The sequence below is a fragment of the Hakea prostrata genome, chromosome 10 (genome assembly GCF_041222555.1).
Source record: "Hakea prostrata isolate BN-2017 chromosome 10, UWA_Hpros_2, whole genome shotgun sequence".
Lineage (NCBI taxonomy): Eukaryota > Viridiplantae > Streptophyta > Magnoliopsida > Proteales > Proteaceae > Hakea > Hakea prostrata.
Window position 1 is genome coordinate 50,744,699 of NC_142609.1, and position 8,096 is coordinate 50,752,794.

At 34.8% G+C, this 8,096-nt stretch overlaps 1 long non-coding RNA gene across 1 annotated transcript; it reads right to left on the reverse strand.

Annotated features, from left to right (window-relative positions):
- Positions 1 to 5,126: 5,126 nt before the first annotated feature.
- On the reverse strand, positions 5,127 to 6,690 carry LOC149003814 (uncharacterized). The gene is made up of 3 exons (XR_016170377.1): positions 6,546 to 6,690; positions 6,342 to 6,417; positions 5,127 to 5,590 (listed from the first exon to the last, which is right to left on the reverse strand). It is a non-coding gene; the product is annotated as an uncharacterized LOC149003814 (long non-coding RNA).
- Positions 6,691 to 8,096: the final 1,406 nt, after the last annotated feature.

Here is an 8,096-nt window from a genome sequence, read left to right on the forward strand (position 1 = left end):
TTGAATATGCTTCATTTATCAATGAAAAGTGCCTCTCAGATTCATTTCCTCCAATGCATCTGCATCACAAGAAAAAACTTATAAGCACAATAATAATTTAGAACAAATAAAAAGGCTGTTATTAGATGTTTCTGATATCATTGATACAAATCAATTCAATGCTATCAAAATTGCATGTATCCTATTTTGCCAATCAAGGCTATTCAATGTCAAACTTGATACCTAAGATATGCATGTCTTTCTCACCACTACATCTAGTCATTTTAGGTGGTTCTGGCTCTTCTAGTTCCCTCAATCACAACTGTGCATGCACCCAGGTAAATAGAAAAGAGAGAGAGAAGAAGGAGACATACACCGTACCAGAGCATTTGCCTTGCCAAGCCACGTCAGAAACTTTCTCAAGTTTCATCTTCTCTATGACTCCTGTTCCAAGTGCAACAGATGGCAGCTCTGTCAGCCAGCTCTCTCTCTCTTAGATGTACCATTAGATTGTAACTTCTCTACAACTTGAATAAGAAAAAGGTGAAAAATCAACACAAAAGTTCCAACACATATTGAAAACTGAACCAAAGAAAAAGCAGAGATAACAAAGTGTGATAAGCCTAGTTCTTGTATCAATTACACCTAGAATTATCAAACATCTAAACATAATAACCACAAGAGAGAGGTCAACATGCCAGGATTCAAAAAACCAAGACAAGGCAAATCTTATCAAGCACAAAACTTTCACAGATTATGCAGATGAAAGGGACCATTGAGGAAGTCATCAAGATTGTAAATATGTTTGTCGTAAGAAAGTAAAGAGTTGAGGCATAATGACCAGGTAGTGGATGGACCTCATGGGGCAAATTACCAGCTTGGCAAGGTAATTGGGTGGATCATGAAGCACACTAAGAGGGCGTTACCACCTTTTCCAAATAACACAAGATAACCCAGACATTCCATTTCCACAAAGACATCATGTGATAAAATACTATCTCCACAATGAAGAAGTAGACATTACTAGTTATTGTTTTTCTAGGGGGGAAATCACAAAGAGAACCATCCACTATTGGCAAAACCTCCAAACCTTAACCACCCAATTTCTATCATACAAACAATTCACCTCTAGAATTGGGAGATTACCATGCTCAAGTTGGTATAAGTTTTGCAAAATGAGGGCTCAATAAATGTCAACATACAACATGCTAGGTATGGATGAGATGAGACCCAAAAAGACAGGAACTCTTAATAAAATTCATCTATGCCAGAAATGTGTTACATCCCCTAAGACTAAATACTGAGAATAGTTTACTTGGTTGAGATTTACATGTTTGGTCTAAACACCCAACAACAGGCTTTTCCTTGGATTAGAACTTTATAAAAGAATTGATTAATTGCTTCAACGTAGAAAAACCATTATCATTGAAGCTACATTAGGATTGCAATTTGCAACTAGGGACCTCTGATCAAGTAATAAAGAGTTCAAACACAATTCAGGTCAGCTACAGAAGGAAAGGTGAATCATGAGATTGGTGGGGTAGTTGAAACCGAGTGGAACCAATACTCAGATGCACCCTCTGATTTTCCATAATTTAGTGTTACCTTCTAGCATGTACATATTAAGAGGCAGAGATCCATCAATAGCAAACTCGATTAAATGAGCAATTTTCTAGCTTCATACAGCATAGGGAAGTAGAAAAAGCTAGGAAGATGTAGAGATGCAATCAGAAAGAGTTGTACTTAATCAGAGAGATGCAATCAGCGTTGAACCTAAACCTAAACAGGAAAATGAAAAAACAAATACATTGAAACAAATCAATCAGGGAACACGAAGAAACAGTGAAAAAAAGGAAACCAATCTGTAATCGGAAGAAATTAGTCTAATAAAAATTTTTAGCGAGAAATTTTCACTAAAGAGGTGTTGAGCAAAGTTCAAGCAATCAATTAGCAGAAGACATTCAATAACTCGGCCAGAAACCGAAAAGGCCTCAGCTACAAATTTTGATCATTGAGAAATAAAGCGACATAAAAAACCTAAGAATTTGGTGAAAAGATAATAAATATCTTTCACAATAAGTAATATCCAGGTTGGAGCAGTGGAGGTTGGATCCAAGATGCATATATACTTATTGTGTTAATCTTGCTATAAATTTAAGATCATAATAATTTATATTCTTACAACTTATTTACTTATAATCAGATAAAAAGTCTAAAACAAATATGATTAAGTGCCATTCTTCCCACCCAAACCTCCCCCAGCTCTTACCAAACAAAAAAAAAAAATCAATCAACAACTGCATATTTAATATTTCTTTGTTTACTCATTGCTTGGTGGGAACAGTCAAAATAATTTTCTGAAGCGTCAGTCTTTTTCTTGACTCTTAACCCTAAAAGAAAAATAATAACAAATAAATAAATAAAAACTTTTTTCTTAGACAGAGGTTGTTCAGTAATTTAATAATTTTTAGCGAGAAATTAGTCTAATGAAAATTTAATTTTGAAATATCTATATTTTCCAAACATAAAGCATAAAGTAGATTTACTACTTAAAAGTTTCCAGGTGCCCATTTAATTTGTTCTTTTTTCTGTTTGCTTTGTCTCCCAAGAAAATACAAGAAATAATCTAATGAAAAAACAAAAGCAGCTGTCATGCGTAACATTTTCAAGCAAGTCATGCGAGAAAAAAAAAAAAAAAAAAAGAAAAACCAAAGCTTTCTCAAAACATGAAATCTGTGTTATTAGTATTAAATTGCATTTACAGCTAAGAATTCTATTAGGAATGACAAAAATTGTCAAGCAAAAATGGAGAACAACTATGGAAAAGCAAGAGAAGGTGTCCTTGAAGTAATGTTTTCAATCCAACATGCCTTGGGAATTTTTCTTTTATCAAGACAAGAAAGGTATCGTATCAATAATAAATTGCAACTTTATGAACTTTAGTGACGATAAGCATAATGTTAACTGAATACTACTAAATCATAACGACAATAATGACACTTTAGAGCAAACCTAAAAGTTAAAGGCTCTAAATCCATCCATACTCATCTTTATTGTTGACGACTTACAGAAGATGATGATACAATTTGAAAGGAACAAATTTCCATCTCTTAAAGGTTACAAAGACATAAGTGAATTTTTATTTTTTATTTTTTAGTAGAAACATAAGTGGGTTTCTTTAGGAAAATTTGAGAAACTCGCTAAAAAGTCTGAACAAAAATTACTTTGATCATTCTGTGCACTAGTAAATGTATTCTTATTTCTTAAGTTTTTAATTTGGTGGAAAAATAATATAGTATTGACTTCACCTATTCATTTTCACGAGAGAAAAATTACTCACTTGGACGGTAAAGATCTACCCATCATCTGCAATTCAGCATGACACCAAGTGGTGAGCGTGTTGTGAGTGGTTTTACATCATGTGAAATGCAGAGATCTAACATATTATTGTACAAACTTTGAAAACTCACAAAAAATTCTAATCTTAGAATTCACATCACCTTTTGTGAACCACGTTTTTATCCATCACTTTTTTTTTATTAAATCTATCAAATCACATAAATCAACGTGTTGAAAAATATAAAGAGGAAGTTTCCCAGTTGGCTACTCTTATTTTTACATATGAAAGCACCATCTCTAAATTGTGAACTTACAAAAATAGTCAATAAAAATTTGGGAAAAGATACTATGTTGACTTCACTTTGGATCTGTAAAAGATGAAAATATTTATCGTGTATAGCATTAAATTCTGAAAGTCCAAGAAACACCTCACATGGGTGAGTCAGTTAGTCACGTCTTTTGACCAAGAAAAAAACAAAAAACCTAACATCACTAGGCATACTCCTAAAATAATATAAATACTTAATAATAATCACTTTTCAAAGTTCAAATTAGACATAATTAGGTGGTTAACGTTTTCAGATCTCCCACCCTAGGAATGCACGAAATTTTAGGGTTTTGCTTCATTTTGCATAAGTAATTTTTTTATGGTAAAGCTTAACTGTGAAACGAGTGGTTGAAATTAAGAAATAAGTCCCACGTGCATGTTTAGGAGTAGACAACACTTAGAAGCAGGTCCCACGTTCATGTTTAGGCATGGGTTCCACCCATTATTTGTGGGGTTTATCCCTTTCGGGACTTTGCTTGAGTCCTGCACATTTAATGCGCAGGATCGTCAAGCCAATCATTTTGGTTGGCAGGATTGGAAGTTGTGGGGTTTTGATGGATGCTTGCAATTGGCTTTTATAAAAAATGAGGAAGCCAAATGTTGCTTGGTCTTGATGATCTTGACTGAACACTTTTTTTTTTCAATTAATATAACTAAGTGTTAATATTTTGATTAATATGAGTTTTTTTATTATTAATTTTTCATTATAATTTTCTAATAATTTTTATTTTAACTTACCAAACTTATTTTCGATTTGATAATTTATACTGGACAAAAGTCACCAAACCATTTTTCATTCATGACCAACAATGAATTCTTGTACTCATTTCTTTTAAATAAGTATAATAGAGAATGAGAATTGATAAAAAAAAAATAAAAAAAAATAAAAAAAAAAAAAAAAGAGCCTTAGTTATTCCTCCACCATGCCTTTCATCAGGTTGGAATTCTTTGCGACTGCCACATGACATCCTTGGATATCGACTAGACGGTTTAAAAGGCAAAGCACGTCCAATGATGGATCAAAAACAAATCAAGGCACGCGCTACGAATTTCTCTGTTGTGAAAGCTAGCTTGATGCTTCCTTCCAGAAGAAAACAAGAAACTTGCTGGTGGTGATACATGCAATGATAGATAAACAAAGAAGATAGATATATATACATATATATTAGAATTATCTGACAGACGGTTTGCTAGAATAATACCGATTTGTTAAATCTAAATAAATTTCTCTAAAAATAATGCCATAGTACCAAAATTGTGCAGAATATGTGGCTGCCCCATAGTTGGAGCCCGATTTCACTCCTTTGGAGAGAATAACGTATTACAAAGTCCACAGTCCAAAGTCCAAACCATCCACCAACCCCAACCATAAAAACGAAAATAGTTCACATTTGGGACTGGGACTAGGACTGGCTAAACGTTTCGTGTTCATCTTTTTGCAAATTAAGTTGTTGCAGAAAAGAAGGGTTGATGACGAAAATATTCAACAAAATAATCTTTAAACCAAGTCGAAATTGGGGTTCTTTTGGAATTTGTTCCATAATTAGGGTAAAAATGCTCATCAGCAAGAAACTAATCTAGCCTAAACTATTCTATATAGACAATGCTTCATCTCAGCCCTCAAGAGATTGATCTCATACCATGATATGTTGTTGGTCTTTACCAATTGAGCCAACCCCGTACAGTAATATCACAGGATGATTAAGGCCTGACCTGCCAAAAATCTATTTGCTGTTGTTGATGCCAAAATCAAAGTATCTGATCCACCTAGTGGGAGCAGCTATTAAATTGATAACATAAAAAGCCTGTAGACTCAGACCAAAGTCAGGCTGTACATACAAGAGACTATACCTAGGATCCTTCAATCGTTTCCTCCAAAACGGGAATATCCACCAAGTTCTGCAAACGGAATACGCGAATCGCACAATCCACGATTGTGGCACCCTGCACATAGGGGAAATTAAGAAAAGAACAGCTAGAATCCAGTAGAGACCTTGGAAGGAAATATGTCTAGAACAAGAATTTCTATCCCATGAAATGCAGTGATACCTTTTGCATAAGAGAGCTCTTCCTTTGGTAAATAATCATATTACTCACCTTGCTCTTTGGGATCATGTGTAAACAACATTAAATGTTTATAAATAGAAAACCAAACAGCACAGTATTGAACTAATTGTCAATCAAAAAAAGATTACCTATCAAAATAAATAAATAAAACATGGATTAAAAAAAAATAGAACTTTTGAAAGGGCACCAAAGAAACATTGTTTTCAACCACCAAGGGGAGAAGAAAAAAAATATTAACCATTCCTTCATATCATGCAGGATCTCCTAACTCCAGCCCATGTATATCAAAGATTTTAAAAATGAATTTGCGTGTGGCATGCGCTTGTGTATGTACTTTTCATAACTATCTTGCAGCCACTTTACACAATCTTTTGCAAACAAATCTCGGTCAGATAAATTCAAATAAATAAGAGACTGTATAGGAAGATAGGTGGCTGCAAATCAAGCTTGCAATTCAATCAATTGGAATATTGCTTGACCATAAATAACAAGCTCAGTGCAACCAGCCATTAGGAAGAAATCAAGAAACAAATCAAGAAAACAGTGGACAACAGCTCAGGGCTCAATCATGACATTCTTCGAACAAAATGAACTCTATCTTGTTCAATAGATATGTACCATCACTTACGCTTAAGAGAAGAGGAGTTTGGAGGGCATAAGGCTGCCTGAATGTTACAAAAGCCATTTGTGATTGGTCTCTGTTTCTGCCCAAAATCATTATCGTTTAAAAATTCAATGGAATGCTAAAGATGATAGAAACCAAAAAGGAAGGGGATACTAAAAAGAGAGCGGGAAACAGATTTAGTAAGAATGGAGAACAATAATAGTTTACCTCACCAGCCAAACTTTGTCTATCATTCCACAGTAGGAGAAGAAAGTGTGAAGCTCACTAAGGGTCACCTTGGGAGACAGGTCAAGAACGTGCATGGTCTGATCTAATGTACTCATGAGCAATCAACACCTTTCTCCCACTAAACCCTATATTCACTTACTGTATAGAAGAAGCAGAAATAATGAGAACATAAATAACATTGAGAATCCAAACCTGATAGGGCTTTTGGAGAATCAATTAAAGTTGGGAATAAAGGAGTCTGAAAAGTTATTCCACCATATCCAAATTTAAAACTTCTTGCATATTGCACTGGGCATGTCCAGCCGAAAGATACCCAGCCTTAAATATCCCAAAACATTGCTCACAAAACTCTAGATAATCATTAGAGTTTTATTGAATTTCTACTTTATCAGTCTATGTTTTAAAAAGCAATTATGAGTCTCTTTGTTGGGTTTATAAGTAGATGTGTAACCAATGATCGAAGTAGATTGAGTAGAACAGAATAATTGAGTTACAGTTTGGCTAGCCTGAGGGCTGTGTGTAGAAAGTAGATGTGTAACCAATGATCGAAGTAGATTGAGTAGAACAGAATAATTGAGTATAGGCATTCTTCTCACCCAACCTCAATCCCCACTCATTCTCCTTCCCTGCAACTCTGATTTTCTTCCAGGCTTTTGCCTTCTCCTAACTGGCCCTCAACCAGTTTCTTTGTTACTAGGTCAAAGGACTATTCTCCCCACTGGTCCTAGGTAGAGGCGACACAGAACTGAAGTCCTACAAAAAGTCATCACCCAAGTCTCGAAGTAGTAAGTAATCCCCGAAATTGGTTTTTCTTTTGCATTTAAAATTGAACCAATTTAAGCAGGTTGAACCAGTGATTCAATTTAAGTGTCTAGAGATATTATCTTTCAACTCATGTCTTTTGGATTCATGAATCCCACCCCCTCCTCAGTTTTTCAAGGAGGTGCTTTGTAAACAGAGTCAGCCTAGAATTTCTAGTCCAAGGCTGATTGGCATCTCTAAATTTGTGAGGCTCACTTTACCTCAGAACTTGATAATTTTCTGCTCAAGCTGCTGTGCAACTTTTGTTCTCTCCTTGGGGATCATTTGGTGTTCCATCAAGGCTGGTGTTACTGTATTTGGTTCAATTGAAACTTTGCGGTGTTTCCCATATGTACTCATTGCATGCAAGTTGGGTGTCACTAATCAGTAGGCCCTTTAGCTTTCCTTTTAGTTGCAGTGGCTCAGATATGTTATCACAATCTATCTAAAAATCTGGAGAAAAACGATAGAGGAAATCGACGGGGAAAAGACGATAAAATCATTGCAACAGTTAAATCATGTTTTAAGAATGCAAACTGGGGGGAAAAGACCTGCAGAGTCTTTGTGTTGCAAACGTGATTTTGGTTTACTCTATTCAGAGTAAAGTATTAGGAATACATCTCACTAGGAATACATCTCACATTAATTAGAGATGTTTTAAACAAAAAATATGAATTTTTGTAAGGAGTTTTTGGTGCTGTGGAACAGTGCTTATTTGATTGATAACCC